The 21,230-nt window shown below is 43.4% G+C and overlaps 1 protein-coding gene across 1 annotated transcript in view; it reads right to left on the bottom strand.

The window, feature by feature from the left end:
* Nucleotides 1–20,606, bottom strand: part of Sgcd (sarcoglycan delta) — a 682,952-nt gene extending 662,346 nt beyond the window's left edge. Inside the window, exon 1 of the mRNA XM_041676147.1 lies at nt 20,515–20,606. The gene's annotated coding sequence lies outside the window, so the exon portion shown is untranslated. The remainder of the gene's footprint in view (nt 1–20,514) is intronic.
* Nucleotides 20,607–21,230: the final 624 nt, after the last annotated feature.

Here is a 21,230-nt window from a genome sequence, read left to right as displayed (position 1 = left end):
ACCCCGCTTGGTGCAGGCAGGCCACAGAAACAAAGGAACTGCTGCCCCCCGGGAGCCCCGGCTATTCGGACTCAGCGCCCAGATAGGCTGGGCTGGGCGATGCCACGCGCCAAAAGAGGGCAGTGGGTCGAAGTGGGGAGGGCTCTGGACGGAAGCTGGGTGGGCCAGGAAGAAAGAGGCAGCACCCGGGGAGTAGAGGCCCTGCAGAGAGCCCAAGCAGGACAGGGGGCCAAGAAACCCCCGAGCTCCCCGTCCCAGGCTGGCGCCGTGGGCCAGAAACTCACCCCAATGCTGGGTCTCCTGGCGCCGAAAGATCAGGCCTCCGTGCTGGTTGGGCAGCCCGCAGACAAAGCGCCTACCCCGCTTGGTGCAGGCAGGCCACAGAAACAAAGGAACTGCTGCCCCCCGGGAGCCCCGGGTACTCGGACCCAGCGCCCAGATAGGCTGCGCTGGGCGATGCTACGCGCCAAAAGAGGGCAGTGGGGGCGAAGTGGGGAGGGGTCTGGACGGAAGCTGGGTGGGCCAGGAAGAAAGAGGCAGCAGAGAGCCCAAGCAGGACAGGGGGCCAAGAAACCCCCGAGCTCCCCGTCCCAGGCTGGCGCCGTGGGCCAGAAACTCACCCCAATGCTGGGTCTCCTGGCGCCGAAAGATCAGGCCTCCGTGCTGGTTGGGCAGCCCGCAGACAAAGCGCCTACCCCGCTTGGTGCAGGCAGGCCACAGAAACCAAGGAACTGCTGCCCCCCGGGAGCCCCGGCTACTCGGACCCAGCGCCCAGATAGGCTGCGCTGGGCGATGCTACGCGCCAAAAGAGGGCAGTGGGGGCGAAGTGGGGAGGGGTCTGGACGGAAGCTGGGTGGGCCAGGAAGAAAGAGGCAGCAGAGAGCCCAAGCAGGACAGGGGGCCAAGAAACCCCCGAGCTCCCCGTCCCAGGCTGGCGCCGTGGGCCAGAAACTCACCCCAATGCTGGGTCTCCTGGCGCCGAAAGATCAGGCCTCCGTGCTGGTTGGGCAGCCCGCAGACAAAGCGCCTACCCCGCTTGGTGCAGGCAGGCCACAGAAACAAAGGAACTGCTGCCCGCCCGGGAGCCCCGGGTACTCGGACCCAGCGCCCAGATAGGCTGCGCTGGGCGATGCTACGCGCCAAAAGAGGGCAGTGGGGGCGAAGTGGGGAGGGGTCTGGACGGAAGCTGGGTGGGCCAGGAAGAAAGAGGCAGCAGAGAGCCCAAGCAGGACAGGGGGCCAAGAAACCCCCGAGCTCCCCGTCCCAGGCTGGCGCCGTGGGCCAGAAACTCACCCCAATGCTGGGTCTCCTGGCGCCGAAAGATCAGGCCTCCGTGCTGGTTGGGCAGCCCGCAGACAGAGCGCCTACCCCGCTTGGTGCAGGCAGGCCACAGAAACAAAGGAACTGCTGCCCGCCCGGGAGCCCCGGGTACTCGGACCCAGCGCCCAGATAGGCTGCGCTGGGCGATGCTACGCGCCAAAAGAGGGCAGTGGGGGCGAAGTGGGGAGGGGTCTGGACGGAAGCTGGGTGGGCCAGGAAGAAAGAGGCAGCAGAGAGCCCAAGCAGGACAGGGGGCCAAGAAACCCCCGAGCTCCCCGTCCCAGGCTGGCGCCGTGGGCCAGAAACTCACCCCAATGCTGGGTCTCCTGGCGCCGAAAGATCAGGCCTCCGTGCTGGTTGGGCAGCCCGCAGACAAAGCGCCTACCCCGCTTGGTGCAGGCAGGCCACAGAAACAAAGGAACTGCTGCCCGCCCGGGAGCCCCGGGTACTCGGACCCAGCGCCCAGATAGGCTGCGCTGGGCGATGCTACGCGCCAAAAGAGGGCAGTGGGGGCGAAGTGGGGAGGGGTCTGGACGGAAGCTGGGTGGGCCAGGAAGAAAGAGGCAGCAGAGAGCCCAAGCAGGACAGGGGGCCAAGAAACCCCCGAGCTCCCCGTCCCAGGCTGGCGCCGTGGGCCAGAAACTCACCCCAATGCTGGGTCTCCTGGCGCCGAAAGATCAGGCCTCCGTGCTGGTTGGGCAGCCCGCAGACAGAGCGCCTACCCCGCTTGGTGCAGGCAGGCCACAGAAACAAAGGAACTGCTGCCCGCCCGGGAGCCCCGGGTACTCGGACCCAGCGCCCAGATAGGCTGCGCTGGGCGATGCTACGCGCCAAAAGAGCTCCCCTATTTTCTTATGCAGATAATTTTAAACGTCATTTCCTCAAGAGGTCAGAGGACACTGATGCTTCCATGCCATACTGCTGAGTCTCTTTTTCCTGGCAAAAGAGTCAAAAGAGCAGGCCAATCTTTTAGCTTGCTCTTGAAGGGAATGCATGTGAATGACCCGGATCTGTGGTGGCCTCCATGACGTCACGAGGAAAAAGGCTTATAAAATGAGAGAGGCTGGCCAACATATCATGAAATTGCCTAACAAGAAGCATTGTTATCTCTCTTTCCAAGATTCCTGCCCAGTTAGAATAATCAGCTCTTGTTCAGATTAGTCAGTATTCCATGGATTTCCTGTTCCCTGTTACTGTCAAAACATCACTATAAACCTAAGTATCACTTTACTAAAATGTAAAGTAGAGACAGGGATGCCCGTCTCACAGCAATAGATGCACAGATATGCATATGGTGCACAGACAAGGATAAAACCCATGACACATGAGTTCAACCACTACTGGAATGCCTGTCATCGGGAGGGCTCACCGGACAGCCTCTACAACTACTGCCTCATTCCACTCCAGTCACGTGATTTTTCTCCACGCTGATTTGCATCGAGAATAAAACATGACATCAATTATTTATCGACTTCTTGTCTGGGCTCTTCATGAGGCCAGAATCTTCATTGTGTTTATTGCTGTAATTTCAGTACTTGAAATTGTACTTAGTGTGTAATTCACATTTGATAAATATTTATCAGTTAATGAATGAGCAAATTAATGTATGTAAAATGTTTAGCATATTAACACACACATAAATGAGAATGGTTGTAACTGTTGTCAGAGATGATAATGGTTACAGAACAAGCAAAACCGACAAGAGAAAAGCTATAAAATATGGGCATCCTAACATAGGATGCGTAAACAGAGGAAGTGCAGACCTTTACAGAATATGAATGTCTCTAGGTGAAGAAGACCTCTCTTGTCCAGATTCTTCTAAGTTTGGGATTCCTGTATTTTCTATATAAGGTCTAACTACATTACTCCTCAAACGCCTGGGCTCAATAGATCCTTTTACCTCGGCTTCCCATGTAGCCAGAACCAGATGTGTGTCCCACTATGCCCATATCCATGTCAATTATCATTCCTTGCCTGGCATGGCAGTGCATGCCTACATTTATTTACAGGCATGTCATCTAAACATATGGGAGGTGGAAGCAACATAGTCAGGAGTTTAAGACCATCCTTAGCTGCTGTAGAGTGAGTTGGAAGCCACCCTGGGCTACAGGAGACTATCTCTTAAAAAACATAAGATGCATTATATAAACTGATCAGATTGTACTTATTAAAAAACTTATTAAGGAACAAATACAGAAATACATCTACATATAAGAATTCAAGAAATAGAGGCCATGAACAGGAGAGAGAGCAAGGGTGGTGGTTCATGTGAAGAGTTGGAGTGAGGAAGAGGAAAGGGGAAATATGATTATATTTTAATTTCAAATATGTATATATTTACAATATATATGATATATGTGTATCATATATCACAGAAAATAGAAAGGATTGTCACTCTTTGGTTGTTTGTAGGCTGTGACTGGAAATAACATAACTTTGCTGGCATCATCAAACTAACCGAGAGAGGGTGATAGGGAGAGAGGGAGGGAGGGAGGGAGGGAGGGAGAAAGGAAGGGAGGGAGGGAGGGAGGGTGATATCTGTCTGTCTGTTTTAAGACAGAATCTCTCCATGTTGTCCTGTTCGTCCTTGAATTTACTATGAAGACCAGTGTGGCCATGAACTCATAGAAATTAGTGTCTGCTTTCTGAGCTTAAGGGCATGTGCCACCATGCTACACTTGATGACAGGATTACAAAACAATGAATGAACTTGAGTTGTTTTTTTTTAACTCATTTATCAAAATGAATAAAATACACAAAGAATCTTAGAGGCCACCCAAATGATTTCTTCCTTGAGGAAAAGATGCCAAACTTGATGGGATTTAATGAATCTAACCAATGTCTTAAGGGTATTGAATAGTTATTTACAGTGATAGCCTTTTCAAGAGTGTAATACTGATGACCGACTGGGGGCAGGGGCTGAATGAGGCATTTATCATCCACTGGATGATTCCACTCCCATCACAGTGTTCCCATTGCATTTTCAAGAAGCAGGTTAGAAATTACAGTTAGCTAAAAACTTGTAGATACTGAGAAGGTAGGGGTAGGGTATCAGATGCCTTGAGAGACAGGCCTCATTTCCTGATACCCTGTGTGGCATCCCATATGGCATACTATTCCCATTGCATCCTCAAGAAGCAGACTAGAAATTACACTTAGTAAAAACTCTTAGATACTGAGAAGTTTGGGATGGGGTATCAGATGCCTTGAGAGACAGACCTCATTCCCAGACACCCTGTGTGCTGTCGCCATATGGCATGACCCAAGCCTAATACCTTAAAACAAAACAAAACCCAACAAACCACTCACAACCAACATTCTCCTCAAATGTTTTTGTTTCTGAGACAATGTTTCACTGCATAGCTCTGGATGATCTAATATTTATTTATTTAGTGGAGATGGGGACGATGATGGACATGGGGGCAAATGCCACAGTGAGGCATGTGTACAGGACCAAGTAAAACTCATTGCAGCCACTTCTACCCTTCTACTGTGTGAGTACTGAGGATTGAACTCAGGTTATCAAGTTAGCAGCCAGTGCCTTTAACTGCTTAGCCATTTCAAGAGCCCCTTTCTCACATCCTAAAGGATGCATTCTCAGCTTTGCAGGAGTTCCTACAGGGAAAAAAACCTGTAAACTACAATTATATTCTAATGGAACACCTTTGCTCAACAGCACTCTATGGGGACAGACCTTACAAGCTCATGCAAATTTATATCAGTTAGCACTGTAGGCTCATCTCTAGTTCATCAGCAGGCTAACAATCCCACAGATTCAAATAGCACATTGTTACAATAAAAATTAGATGCATCCCCTACAGACTTAACAACCCTGAATTAACAGGTGTGAACATGGAAATTCACCAAAATGCATCCTTTATAAAATCAGGGTAATATGACTTAAATGTTCATTGATATGGGACAAAAATTAAAGGATCTTCATAGTATATCACAGAAACATTACCAGTCCTTAAAAAGGATAGCTTAGACCCACATACATTAGATAAATTTGAAGAACATATTACATGGATTGGGGGAGCTATAAGAAGATAAAATAGACCCGGAAGATGGTTCAGTGGGGGGAAAGCACTGGCTACACAAAATGAGATCCGACTTTGAATCTCCAGCATCCACATGAAGTCCCGGGCATGGCTGTGTGTACCTGTAACCCTAGAATTATGGCAGTCAGAGAGGAGCATCTCTAAAGATTGCTCTTTGTCATCTAGCTTAACGACACCCTGTCTCAAAAGAATAAGGCTGATACATCAGGATACTCAACAATTCTATCATTCTCCTCATATACACATATGTTCATGCTCTATTCCATTCCCCTGTGTGCCTGCAACCCACATATACCACATAGATACTCATACATACAATAAAATAAAGAAAATGCCCCCATGAAAAAACTGTACATGAGAGCTGCATTTTGCTCTATGAACCAGTTAATGTCTGCTTGTCCATTCAACACACGGGGAAGACATATATCCACCATTCATAGGCTGAAAATGAGTTGGACTGTAGTAATAACAGGGTAAATTTCTTTTCTACTCTCTTTATTTTATCCCCCCCCCCAAGATGTAGCAGCGTGAATGAATGCAGACAGATTGTAAAGAATATATACAGCTTTAATGAAGAAATAGACTTACAGTACCAAGGTTCCCACGGAGAACAGGAAGCAGAAGGGGTGGCTGTGAGCACGCCCAGCAGATTTATATGTAAACATTCACCCAAGGTGGACACGCCCCCTAAGGCTGGGCTTAACCCTACATCTCCCCCTTTTGTCTAAACCAAATACAACTATAACAAATAATAAATATAACAAACAATATTGAAAACAAAAGTTTTGTTAGACATTCTATCTCAAGGAGTCTAAATGTAGAGAGTAACTACAATTATATAATCTTCAACTCCGTCAAAGATCTGAGAAGGGAATAAATATTACTTAACAAACGAGAGATATCCAAAATGTGAAACAATTGACAGAGACAACTGACTACCTGAGCAATCACCCAAAGTCTCGTTTGCAAGGTTGAGTCAACCAACTTTGGCTAAGGCCTAACATAACTGACATACGATTATTAAAGCCAAGGAAGTTTCTTAGAACTATCCTACCCTGTCTTGGCAGGATAAGACAATCCTGTTTCATCCACTTAGGGATATTCTGTATCTTTTTCAGAAGTTGAGGTATGGGCTTTTTTTAACCCAAAGGCCAGATCTGCAAGAAGACAAGCTCCCAGTGGAGTGTCTTTGGTGCTCAACATTCTCTCTGGAGTAGAGTGGCGTTTCCAGGAGTAATTGTGTCTCATTGGCACAGAATTCTAGGTTAGATTAAAGGCCATTTTCTACAGCTCTTCAAAGAGGCTGAAGATTATGCTATCTATACTAAATATAATCTCTATGTACCTAAAAGACCTGATTAACCTAAAAATAAATATGACAAACATATAATTCTCAAAACCTATCTAACTTGAAGACTAAAAGAGTAAACAACTGTGCAATATATGAAGACAATGATCTTCAACTGTAAACAATGTCATTACATATCAAATGTAAATAATGTTATTATATAAATAGTATCAGAGGTAGAAATGTACATTGTAATATGGAAGATGTAACAAGCATACTCTTTTATACAAAAATAGAGGTAGGAACACTCACATTCAATATTCAATATATCAATATACAGGAAACAGTACCAATACAATTTTCTAAAAACAGTAATTCACTAATACCAGTCATCCCATCAAACCAGTTAATCCCCCTTTTTTTGAATATACCCCTAATTCCATAAAATATCTCCCCATCCCCTCAACCCTAAACCAACCACTAAAAGATGTCCCTAACCCTGCGGGGAAACTCTGTTGGGAGAGGGGACGTCGTCCTCTAAGATTGCTTTTAGCTGACATGGGGGCGACATTCTCCTTAGGGGCTCCTGTGAAAGCAAATGATGGTAAAATTCCCAAATTAACCTTTGACCTCAGAAAATTATAACTAGTCTCTGAGCGTTTTGAGAAGGTCCGGCCAGAGTGTTGTCAAAAATGTGCACCATTTGAAATTGTCTCGTGCAGTTGGTACCAAAAAACAGGTCTAATATTAGTGCTTAATATATATATATATATATATATATATATATATATATATATATATATTCATGACGTCATAAAAACCAGATTGAGTTGACGTTGTGGGGCCCCATCTTCATCCTGGAAACTTGAAAGATTACTGTAGGAAAATTTGTTGCTTGTTATGGGAAGTTTAAACATTAACAACAAAGACATATACTGACATATAAAGAAAGACACAGATATGAGGAAAGGCAAAGAAAGTTCATCAAGTATGGGCACCACTAGGTTGAGGGAGCAGCGGGGCTGCGTCCCCGGCACCTGGCCGCCCACATGGCTAGCTTATGCCCCGAAATAATTACACGGAAACTGTATTTTTTAAACACTGCCTGGCCCATTAGTTCCAGCCTCTTATTGGCTTGCTCTTACATATCGATCTAACCCATTTCTAATATCCCTGTAACACCACGAGGTGTCTTACCAGGGAAGATCTTAACCTGCGTCTGTGTCCAGTAGGAAAATCATGGTGACTCCTTGACTCAGCTTCTTTCTCCCAGCATTCTGTTCTGTTTACCCCACCTATCTAATTTTATGTCCTATTAAAGGGCCAAGGCAGTCTCTTTATTTAACCAATGAAATTAACACAAAATAGAAGACTCTCCCCCATCACCAAGATGATAGGGTCTCACACTGTAGCTAAGACTGGCCCCAAATGCAGGGTCTTCCTGGCTCAATCTTCTATGAATGAATAATGGGCATTATAGGCTTTTCCACCCCATATGTTCCTTACTTTTTATAATCACGTGGATTTTACATAAAGGATATCTTTGAATACCTTTGCATAGTAAAAACCATAGCTATGCCAAGAGTGCTATCCAGAAGCACCCATGTGTCCAGTATAACTTCACTCTGTTCCTGCCTAACTCGAACTTTATTCCAAGAACAATGTTTCATTACTCTGGATAGGGAGTTGTCACACTGGAAGCTCAGCAGCTGATTGTTGAGGTAAGAACAGAAAACACACATTCCATCCTGCTTCCTACACTGCCTTAGCTTGACTCTGAAGGAGCGACAAACATTTCGAAGCCCACTGAGTGACTGCCACCTCACTTCCACACTGCAATGTGGGAGCAATCTACAGTTTGTGAACAGCCCTCAGGAGAGAATGAAAAGGAGCCTTTATGTTGATAGCCATTTCTTCATGAAAGGGAAACAACAGAGCTCCGTGGGAAGCTAAAACACATCCATGTCATGCGATGAAACACGGGGATCAAATGCCAACAATGCTCAGGTATGAGAGAGATGGAAGCAGTCTGAGAGCGTCCCTCTAAATGTCTCTAGGCTCCTACTTGAAGAAGCTCTGCACCATGTCCACCAAATTAAGAGGAAATGGGTTGAGAAGATCAAGGTAGTGAAAGCAAATGCTCTCGTCACTCCTGAATGCCCCAGAAGTCATTACTGAGTGTATCCCACGGTATAATAAATAAAACGGATTGGCTGTGTGGTGGGGAACATTGCAGAAACCTGGAGCGTCTTTAAAGGCCACCGTGCTGAGCCAGGAGTATTAAAAAGTGAGGTATTTCCTCGCTTCACATTTAAATGCGGCAGCTTGGGAGAGAAACCGTACTTGAAATGGATAGGAGTAATTTCCCATCGTTATGGAAACCCTAAACAACCCCTGACTGCTTATGCTCTCATCTCGTAGCGTCCCGGTAAATTGCAGTTATTTGTTCCAAACAAACAGAAAGGCCCATGTGATAATGGAGCAATTTAAGGCTGGGAGAATATGACACCTGTAATTCAATTTCATGGCAGCTGGTTTCACAACATGCTTATAACACGGGAAACATCTCTCTGAGTGTGACAGCCCCACTCTTCCTAAGCTGGGGACTCAGAGGAGAAGTGGACTCCAGTGGACAGAGGCACTTTCTGCAGGCTGGTATTAACTCAGCCTGGTCCCCCATCGTGCTGACATGCACTAGACCTTCAAGGGAGAAGAGAATCAAGGTTCCTGACACTGACGGTGCAGTAAAGACAGACTGTGAGAAGAGAAAACGTCATAACAAAACTGGCTTCCAATTATCACCGTCCACAGTATATAAGGCACTGAAAGAGGCATGCCCATCCACAACGCACATGTCATATTAACATCTAAATCATCCTTTGAACACAAACTAAAGCCAAAACAGATTTCAGCAGCAACAGCCACTTAAAAATTGGATCTGTAAAATGAAGCTGTGCAATGTTGATACCAGTGACAGGTAGCATTAATAGCAATTAGTAGTGACATTAATAGTGCTTGTAGTAACACCAGGGAGCACACAGTATTAACAACATTCAGTGGATTTTCACAAGGGTCAAATTTAAGGGTTGTTATCATCTCTTCCATCAAACATCCAAAGAGTCATAGCTGATGAGTCTGGAGCTAGCAACTGACGAACTGGCTAACTGACCTGAGGTTTGAGTATATCTTGTTTTCTCAAAATATAACCAAACATCTCAGGAAAAAAATCTTGCCAAAATGTTGTCAGGAAAGGCAGGCGAATTTTGTCAAGCATTTATGGACTTCTGTCTTACACATGTTCTCACTAATTGCTCTCATCAACTCGTTAGTGAAGAAATCTATTTAGTCCTCATTACATGGTGATGCAAACAGGTATTCAGCCCATCTCGCAACTGCACAAGGAAGTCAGAGAACCTTAACGTGTAAAAAATAGTCTAAGCCTTGTTTTCCATTAGATTCTGAGAGACTGGATTGATGTTGGCACTCAGAGCACTAAAGTGAAGATTTTGGCTTGACACTGATTGGTTGGGCGTGTGCTAAAAGTGATGTGGTTCTGTTGGATTTGGAACATGCATGTAGAATTTACACTTTCAGAAACTTCTGTGTTACGTCAGGGCATTGACAAAGAAATGTCTTTGTAAAGCGAATTCATGATGTAGAAAGTGACTTAGTAAATTCGCAAAGTTTTAATGGCACTAGACTGGGGCTAGAACTCAGTGTGGAGGGCTTGATAGCTGTACAAGGTTTTGGTTCGATCCCCAGAAATGCTTAAAACGATAAAAGCAATTTTTGTATGAATAAAAGAAGCAAAGCTTATATCAAAGATAGACCAGGCAGGCAAACTTTCGTTCCTCAAGCTTCTCTGTGTATTTTACTAAATTACTTGAGAGTTAGAAGAGAATAAAAGAAAGGCATAAACAAGAACTTGCCAATGTTAATGACTGTGATTATATATACAGCATTGACTGCCAGAGCCACAGAAGAAGATGTGAACTATGATAGGGATAGAAGACCAAAATAACCATAAAGTACCTCTGAAGCTTATAAAACATGTTGATGCATCTAAGGAGGGAGCTTCGAAATGCAGGGTTGATGTATCACCAGGTCTTCTTAAGGCAAAGTGAAGGATTCAGAAGCAAGTTCAAAGTATAGGTGTATTGAAGTTTAGGACCACCACAGCCTCAACCTCTCATCTGGTACAGAACAGACATGGAATAAAACCAGCCTCACATCTGAAAGATAGGTAAATGACACTTCCTAATCTCTGAACAACACCTTCATAGTTTCCATCTTAAATTTAGACTGCCTAAACAATTCCAGGCCTGGAAAGTAACTGACTGTTACATTGTCTCAGGATTGAGGCTTCTAGAGACCAGGAATACTGATAAATCTGTCATTCCCTGGTACTGTAGCTGGAATATGGCAGGAACATAGGCAGGGATGAGTGGCCTTTTTCTAGCAGAGCAGGACAAATTCCTCAACAGCCACCCATGAGCAGAGGACTGCTTGTCCCAGAAACATGTAGGGAATTTGCCTACAGTTTAGACTAAGAGCCCCTAAAACCCAGTCTTAATTCTGTCACTCATAACCTGTGCTGAAATCTCAGACCTGTGCTTGAAGACCCAATATCCTCATCTATGCAATGAGGAACCTTAAGAGAGCACTAATGTATATAAGTAAATTAGCATCGTAGAGTACAGTAGCATAAATTAGAATATGGTTAGAAGAAAATAGTATATTAGACGACATTAGCAAATCTATATTTGCTGCTAAGCATAAAATGCATCTTAAAATAGATGCTCCAGAAAAAGTTAGTTCATCCTGTCTTTCTTTCCTATCTTCACTCCCAACTACCTTAAAGGAGACGCCTCACTTTTGGTGGTATGTTCATAGAAAGTCGAAACACATGGCAGCAGTTTCCTCCGACTATAGCATCCACGTTCTCCAGCATCTTTGCAAACTGCTTCTAAGGGAATCAGGGAAAGACACTATGACGTTCATGGACATGTGATATGAGGATGGAGCGTCTGCCATGACACACGAATACTGATTTAGGTGGGTCAGCTTTCGCAGCTGTTTAGTATCCCGATTCGAGAAGTGCAGGTCACCTTTGTTTCACATAAGAATGATTTGTGATCAACAAAAACGAGAAACTTCCGTGGTTTCAAAAAAAAAGTGCATACGGAATACATCGTTACAGTGGGGAGAAGCAATGAAGGAAGATGGAGGATTCTTTTTTTGAGTAAGGAGTCACATGCATTTGTGGAAAGCTTTGTAAAAATCATGATCCCAAGGTTACATTTTAGAATCTTTACAATAAAGAGATAATAATGACACTAAATGTTTGCCCATGAGTTTTCTGTGAGGATTAAATAAACTAGCACATAAGGTAAGATAAGATCACCTGGAGATTGCTCAAGGATGTCTTCAACGCTACCAGTGTTAGAGATCAAACCACATAACAGAGAAGGAACTTCCAAACTTAAAATAAGACTCAATGAGATGTGTACATCACAGGGATATAATGACTTTCTGATTTATCCAAATCCTACATTTCATCAAGGTGTTTTGGGGAGATGGCCAATAATGGACAATAAAGTCACAATTACAAATTTTCAAAAATGATTTACTGAAAGATATGAAATTGAGTTCTTTGTTTTCTTGGTGTTTACTTTTCTCAGTTGTCTGCATATTCTGGGTGTTAATCTGCTGCCAGAGCTGTAGCTGGCAAAGACTTCCTGCCTTCTGTGTGCTGCCTCTTCACTTTTTTGGACAGGTTCTTTTGCTCTGCAGAAAGCAGATTTTAAGTTCACTGAGGCTGGTCTTGGAGAGGTGGCTCGGCAGTTAGAGTGTTTTCTGCTCTGAAAGAGGACTAGATTTTATTCGCAGTATCCACATCAGATGGCATACCTCCTGCAACTCCAGCTCTAGGGACACAGACACCCTCTTGAAAAGTAGTCTTAATTCCAGCAGTGTTATTGTTGCTCATCTGCTAAAAACATTTAAAGGCAGGGCGCCTCCACAAGCCTTTGGAGGCACACAAGAAATTCTGTCTTTTATCCCCCCTCACTTTTATTATCCAGCTTTATCATAGAAACTTGGCTCAGAACATACTTGAACTGTTTCCAATAATCAGTGCTAACACCCAGAGACATGGATTTTCTGTCATCTTGGCTGGTGACATTGGTACCTGTCACACTGCTAAAGTAATTCCTAAGCTTATCTTTAGTGTCCTCTGCTCACCCTACATGATCAATGAAGCGTTGTTTTCCTTAATTTGAGAATAAAAAAATATTCCTATTATTATCATAGCATATCAAGAATAGTTTCCTATCCTTTTTTCATGTTTTCAGTTCATTCTTTGACAGTTTCATGCATATGTTTATGACCCTTTCAGCACACTCATTGTTCCCTCTTAATCTTGATGAACTCAGTTTTCTTTTCCCTAAACCACTTGCCCTTCGATATCTGTTTTATTTATTGTGATCTACTAATCAAATTGGGTAACTCTGGTGGCTACACCACTCAAGAAAACTATAGCCCCTCTGACAACCCTTAACTGCTGAAGCTTCTCAAATCCCTCCACCTCATGTTTGAATGTTGACCTGACCAGTTTTGTCCAGGAGTCTTGCTCATGTAACCATAGCTACTGTGATTTTCTGAGTAGGATGGCCATGACATGTCCAGAAAACAACTTCAAGTTTTTATGTTCCTTCTGCCATTGTATAGCCATTTTCAAGCAGAAAAATAAAAAGTTAACATACAAAATTCAATTGTCATCCTATATATAATGGACAAGCGTACTGAGAAAAAAAAAACAGGAACAATCACAATTATAATAGTTTTGAGAGAAAACCAAACCCAAGCCAAAAAAAAAAAAAAAACCCTTGGAACAAACCTAAGGAAGTGAAAGATAGCTGCAATGAAAATTTGAAGACAGCAAAGGAGCAAATAGAGTCACACAAGATGGGAAAGATTCCTTGCTCGTGGATCAGAAAAATTAACATTGTGAAAAAACGTAGACCATCCTACCCAAAGCAGCCTTCAGATCCAATGCAACCATCACCAAAATTCGAATGCCATTCTTCACACAAATAGAAAAGAACAATCATAAAAACCCATATGGAAGCCCAAATTACTCCGGCTACCCAAACCAACCCTGAGAAGAAAGAACAATGCCAGAGGTATCTCCATCCCTGAGTTCATACTATGGTATAGAGACATAATAGCAAAATCAGCAGGATACTGGCAGAAAGACACACATGGACTAAAATAGAGGACCCAGATAAAAACTCATTCAGCTAAAAGCCACCTGAGCTTTGACAATGATTTTTGACAAAAATACACACTGGAGAAAAGACTACCTCTTCAATAAAGGATAGAGGGAAAGCTATATATGTACATGTGGAAGAATGAAACTCTAGTCTTATTTCTCACCCTGCAGAAAACTAGATTCTAAATAGTCAAGCATCGTTTTAATTCCACACCTCAATTTTAATACACAAGACCCTTGGTTTTTTTATCAGCATGTCTCTTGAAACATTCCTATAAAGTAGAAGCTTCATTTTCTGCTCCCCCTGGGGCTCCTCGTCCACTTTGTGGCGTTTCCTAAGCCTGTTCTTTCAATGCCCTCAGGCAGTGACCCACGCCACAGCCCCTCACTTCTCTGCAATGTCTTGTCCCACTTGACAGAAGCACAGCCCAGCATTCTGCTCACATGTGATTCCCTGCTGTTCCCTTGATGAATTGTGAATGCTTTCTAAGATGTGAAAGGTTGTAGGCATGGTGACACACAGAAGCCACTGCCCAAGGTCTTCTTGAGGACACTGTGCAGACTTTGACTTCAGAGTGATCTGTGTTAGCAGCAGTTCAGGCAGATCTGACAGGGTCATTTTCATGCCATATCCAACATACGCTCGGAGCTACTCATGAAGACCAAAGTGCCACAAAGAATGGCTCAGAACAATTTCAAATGGGAGACAGTTTAAAGGTTCTCCCAGACTCTAGATAGAATTCTTTATTTAGGATCCATCAGCACCACCCATTTCTAATGTGGGAAATTCGATGCTTATGGAGATAAATTATTCACAAGAGAGAAGTAGATTCAAATTCTGACCCTATCCTGATTGCTGTGTGACCATCCCTAGATCAAATAACCTTACCAAGGCTTACTTTTCTAATGTGTAACATAGAGTTCTAATGGTTCTTAGTTAATTTGATGCTGAGATGACTAAGTGCAATAAGGTACTTAACATATACTTAGCACATGACAATTACTTGCACTGATCATTCTTATTATTAGAAAGTCCTCAAACCATAAATATTTATTTATTTATCTTTTTAACATCTTGTACAAGTGTTTCATCGTGCATGGTTACTCAAGTATCTATCATCTATCTACCTGTACATCTATGTATCTATCTACCATTTATTTATTCATCCATCTACCCCCCTACCTAGCTGTCTATGCATGTCTAAGCTCAAAACACCATTCTGTTTTCTTATGCTTAAAACAACACTATTTTCTGGGGCTAATGACAAAGATTTTCAAATGCTAGTTTAGCACGGGCCGGCCTTGGATTCAATTCTCAGTAGCACATAAACCATACTTAGTGACACATGCATTCTAGAGATGGAGGCAGGAGGAGCAGAAGTTCATGTCCATCCTCAGCTAAGTTGCAAACTCAATTCTACCTTGGCGACATGAGATCCTGTCTCAAAAATCAAACAAAAACGTATCACTCTTTTTAATGGTAGTCTTCATTATGTTGAAAAATGTGATTAAAATAAGGATTTTACTAGTGATCCAACCATAGACTATAGCAAAGAGTTTATGCTTTACTTCATAAACACTGTATTCCCTGGGTTGCGTGCTCTTGCCTGCTGTGTAAAGAGTGAGTCTTTCTAGGGAATGGTTTATAAACAACATATAGTATAGTTTATTGGATTTTTAAACTTCAGCAGTCCTTAGTAATAGCCACAAGTGTATCTCTTTGTTGACTCTATTATTAAAAATTCCTGCTGATTAAATGCCAAAAGTGCAACTGGCTATCTGAATATTTTGTATTAATGCCTTCTCCATCTATAGGAAAGCATGTTTGTTGTGAGGAGTGACAAGCCACTTCCCTGCCACCCCAGCTCCCAGCCGCCTGGCTAGCTTATGCCCCGAAATAACTACATGGAAACTGTATTCTTTTAAACACTGCTTGGCCCATTAGTAATAGCCTCTTATTGGCTAATTCTCACATCTTGATTAACCCATTTCTAATAATCTGTGTAGCACCACAAGCTGGGGGCTTACCAGGGAGATTCTTAACCTGGGTCTGCCTCGGAGAGGAGAATCATGGCAACTGCCTGGAGAGGAGAGGCATGACGTCTGCCTGACTTGGTTTCTTTCTCCCAGCATTCTGTTCTGTTTTCTCCACCTACCTAAGTTTCTGTCCTATCAAAGGGCCAAGGCAGTTTCTTTATTTAACCAATGAAATCAACACAAAACAGAAGACTCCCACATCACATGTTAAATAATTTCCTACTTAAAATGTGCAACTTTAAACTGCAGTTGAATTAAAATAAGAAATGCCAATACTTGTCAACCAATGAAGATTATTTTTAATGACAAATTGAAATGCAATTGTCCCAAAATTAGAATAAAATATATAGGATAATAATATCTATGGTAAATTGTGAAACAAAGAGAAGCATGTCCAGAGTTTCCCTTAAGGCACTATAAACAATGTCCAAATATTGAATTTAATAATAGAGACACACTGGGAGGACTCTAAAGCTAGACAGAGAAGATCTGGGTGGTGTCTGATATTCCTAATGCATTGATAGGGCATGAGAAATTTCCATCAATGAAATTAATACAATACAACAGAAATGTGTTTCTAAAAACATCCTCTCTCTCTCTCTCTCTCTCTCTCTTTTTGTTTTTTTTTTTTTGAGGCAAGGTTTTTCTGTAACTTTGATGCCTGTCCTGGAACTAGCTCTTGTAGACCAGGCTGGCCTCGAATTCACAGAGATCTGCCTGTCTGCCCTCCCAAGTGCTGGGATTAAAGGTGTGTGCCACCACCGCCTGGCTCAAGCATTCACTCTTAAAAACTCAAAATTATCATTTCTTCCAACCCATTCCTAACACATGCTCAAGGCTCAGAGAACATTGTTAAAGAGGAAGAGGGAGGCTCATAAGACCCGGATACCAGGGACGAGGGCTGTGAAGTGCTCCCTTGTAGGCATCATGTGGTAGGAACACTCACAAAGTCCCAATAGCTGCAATGGTCTGCAAGGACCTGCACAGGAGTAAGCCCATGAAGAATCATAAATGATATGGGGCCTTGGGGACACTACTTCACCCAGCGTAACAAACAACAATGGAAGGTGGCAAGGAGAAGACATGGTTGTCTTCAGATTGCCCTCCAATGTATAGCTTCACCCTCTTGCCCACACAAGCGATTCCGGTTAAACCTAGAGCACAAAGCTAAACCAAAATCAAACCACGTAAACCTGAAAGTGGTGGAGGAACTTCTTGTGAGGGGCAGAAGCCATTGGTGGGATGAGGTTAAGAGAGAGTGGAGGAATGAACAGGACCAGAATGTTTTATAGATTTATACAAAATTGTCCACATAGTCACACACACACAGAGACAGACAGACAGACACACACACACAACACACACACACACACACACACACACACACACACACACAAGAGAACTTTACATTATCATGTAACAATAAAATAGAATCCAACTGTGGTGGATATTGAATCGTCAGGTGCTATGGTTAGCTTCCTATACATCCATACAAGGTTTTTATAATGAAAGCTGACTCAGCAATCACAAGCCAGAAGGCAATGCAGTCAGGCAGCCAGAGACTGAACCCCAGAAAAGATGACACCCTGCCCGCAAAATATTTTCTCCTCCTGTCATAAATTGGTTATGACAGGTATTTTGTCATAGAATAGAATAACAAACAATGATAATGAATTATGTGCTTTTTAGATTCAGCTGCCTGGGGCGGGGATTGGGAGAACCTGGATGTTATCCTTAGCTATAAGCTGGTTCCTCCTTATATGGAATTTCTTCTGTGGGCTCCCTTAGACATTCAGATGTCAGACAAATGCCCACATTCTATTTTTCCAGAGGAACCTGAGGAACAAGGCAATAAACATGCTTACAACATACAAGGAGATGAGGTGAAACCGGTTCGTCCTTACCAGGATTTTCAGAATTTAAATTTTCTTTCTTTCTTTCTTTCTTTCTTTCTTTCTTTCTTTCTCTTCCTTCCTTCCTTCCTTTTCTTTCTTTCTTTCTTTCTTTCTTCCTCCCTCCCTTCTTTCTTTCTTTCTTTCTTTCTCCCTGCTCCCTCCCTCCCTCCTTTCTTTCTTTCTTTCTTTCTTTCTTCCTTCCTTTCTTTCTTTCATCCTTCCTTCCTCCCTCTCTCCCTCCCTTCCTCTCTCCCTCCTTTCTTTCTTTCTTTCTTCCTTCCTTCCTCCCTCCCTCCCTCCCTTCTTTCTTTCTTTCTTTCTCTCTCTCCCTTCTTCCTTCCTCCCTCCCTCCCTTCTTCCATTCTTCCTCCCTCCCTCTCTCCTTTCTTTCTCTCTCTCTCTCTTTTCTCCCTCCCCTTCTTTCTTTAGTTTTTAAGAAAGAAAACAATCTTTTTTCATATTACAAACCAATCCCAGTTCCCACTTCCTCCCCTTCTCCCATTTCCTCCACCTTCCTCCCCTCAATCCCCATCTGCTTTTCAGAGAGGGTAAGACACATTGCTCTGAGGAAGTACCAAGGCCCTCCCTACTATATCTAGGCTGAGTAAAGTATCCATCCAAAGTGAATGAGTTTCAAAAAGCCAGTACAAGCAGTAGGGATAAATTCTGGTGCCACTGTCAGTGGCCCCTGCAGTCACCCACATTCAAAGGGTCTAATTTAGTCCTATGCTGGTGATTCCTTTCCTGTCCTGTTGGAGCTGGTGAGCTCCCATTAGCTCAGGTAGACTGTTTCAGATGGTGTCCCCATCATGGTCTTGACCTCTTTGCTCATATTCTCACTCCTCCCACTCTTCAACTGGACTTTGGAAGCTCAGCCCAGTGCTCTACTGTGGGTCTCTGCCTCTGTTTCCATAAGTTGCTGGATAAAGGTTCTGTGGTGACATTTAAGATATTCATCAGTCTGACTACAGGGCAAAACCAGTTTGGCCATCCTCTCCACTACTGCTTACAGTCTTAGCTGTGATCATCTTTGTGGATTCCTGGGAATTTCTCTAGTACCAGTCTCTCTCTCTCTCTCTCTCTCTCTCTCTCTCTCTCTCTCTTTCTGCAGGAATTTTAACTGAACTATCTTGAAAGCCATTGCTCCAGGAGAGGTAAAGTGCACATATGGACTTACAGCATTTCTTTCAAAAGATTTGCTCAGAATAGATCATAGCTCTGGAGCAAAGGAAAGACGCAGAGCCCTGCACTCTCTTGTCTCATGTTGGATAAAAGTCAAGAAGTAGACTTGCCTCGGAGCAGTGCTGGGATGATACAGCACTTCTGATATCTTCTATCCCAGGATTCAAGGGAATGACACAGATACAGTACACACGGTATTGGCCCTTGCCAATGCTCTCATAGACTAGGCCCCCAAGTGCAGGGGCTGACTTTCCTCTGCAAAGAGCAGATTGATCACTGTCAATTACTAGGAGTAAGGAGTAGGAGGAGGGGTGTGTGTGTGTGTGTGTGTGTGTGTGTACTTCCAGGAAAGTGTATGGACAGATAGAGAGTGGAAAGAGTTGAGATAGGGAAGGAGGGAAGAATGCCATAAAGAAGGAAGGGAGGAAGGGAAGATTTTTAGAATAAATAGTAGAAGGGAAGACAAAGCCAATCTGCAGCACATCAGAGCAAGCCCAATAAACCTCAATATAGTATAATATAATATATAATATTTTTAGACCTCTAAATAGTGGCATTTGTTTGTTTTATGCTAAAATAAGTGTCCCTCTGTCTCTGCCTCTTTCTCTTTCTTCCTCCATCTCTCTCTAGTACCAGGGTGATACTAAGGGCTTGGCTTCTGAGCCACAAAGCCCAGAAAACAACTTTCTAAAGCTCACCAGCATACAACATAAACATCATCAATTCATTTTGCTCTGATGCTATTTTCTCACATGGAAAACCAATAGGATAAGAAGCCCACTCTTCCTGGAACTGCTTTTGGAGTTAAGAAAGTATATATGCAGGGGCCCTGTACTGTGAGCTCTGCAGTGTCTATGAATGAGCCCTGTACTGCCTGCTCCACAGTGTATATGCAGGAAACCTGTACTGCCTGCTCCACAGTGTATATGCAGGAACCCTGTACTGCCCGCCCCGCAGTGTATATGCAGGAACCCTGTACTGCCCGCCCCACAGTGTATATGCAGGAGTCCTGTACTGTGTGCTCTGCAGTGTCTATGCATGAGCCCTGTACTGTGAGCTCCTCAGTGTATATGCATGAGCCCTGTACTGTGATCTCCTTAGTGTACATGCAGGAACCCTGGACTGTGAGCTCCTTAGTGTATCTGCAGGAACCCTGTACTGCCTGCCCTGAAGTGTATATGCTGGAACCCTGTATTGCCCACTCCGCAGTAAATAGGCAGAGCCCTCTACTGCCTGCTCCACCACGTACAGTTAGCATCAAACATAACTCTGGAAATATTTATAAGGCTTCCACAAAGACTTTCAAATGTCATTTTTTTTAAAAAAATGTCTCCTAAAACATTAATTGAATATATAAAGGGTTTTCATCATTTAATGGAATTCTAGAAACTCAAACTTATTTTAAAGGCAGCTCAATGAAATTCTCCCAGAGGCCAAAAGTAAAGAGACACAAGGTACCTTTCTCAGACCATGAAGTCCCCAGACTCTTCTCAGTCAAGCTGTATGAACCCAGATGTGATAAGAAGTCCCTCTAGGCATGGGGAAACAGGAAAGACGGAGCCTGACATGGGAGAAAAGAGACAATACCAGTTTGAGCTCTGGCACAGGGCTTGCCTCATAAATTCAAATTGAATAAACAGAGGAAGGAAGGAATGGGACTAGAGACTGCAGATGACTGTAGAAAGCTGATTAATGTCCTAAACGATGTCACCTTACACTGAGAACTGAGGCTGTGTGCCTACAAGTAACCTCCCCGGAGCTGAATGGTACCATATGATTTTCACAGTTTACAATGAATTAAAGTCTGCCTGAGATTGACTTACAGGGAAAGACATACTAGCAGGAAAAGAGTGGTCAATGGAAAATGTAAGGTGTGGGAACTTGGAAAAGCAAAACAAAAAAACAACAAAGAAATCCTCAAGTCTTAGGCATGTATGAGATAGGATGGCTTGGGATAGGCTTGCATGGAGAATTTTGCTTTGAATTAAGTTGGGGAACTTCCTACTCTACTTCTATTCTCCTACTTGTACACCACACAATCGTCTCCATTACTTATTTATTTATTGTTGTGTGTGAGAGAGAGAATATGTGTGTGTGTGCCACAGCCTGATTACAAAAGTCAGTGGACAACTTGCGGGAGTTGGTTCTTCCCGCCCATCCTAGTGTTACAGGGC

The sequence above is a fragment of the Microtus oregoni genome, unplaced genomic scaffold (assembly GCF_018167655.1).
Source record: "Microtus oregoni isolate MIOR12 unplaced genomic scaffold, Mior012 000027F_ref0000203, whole genome shotgun sequence".
NCBI classification, from domain to species: Eukaryota; Metazoa; Chordata; class Mammalia; order Rodentia; family Cricetidae; genus Microtus; species Microtus oregoni.
This window is presented reverse-complemented; position numbering and strand designations above follow the sequence as displayed.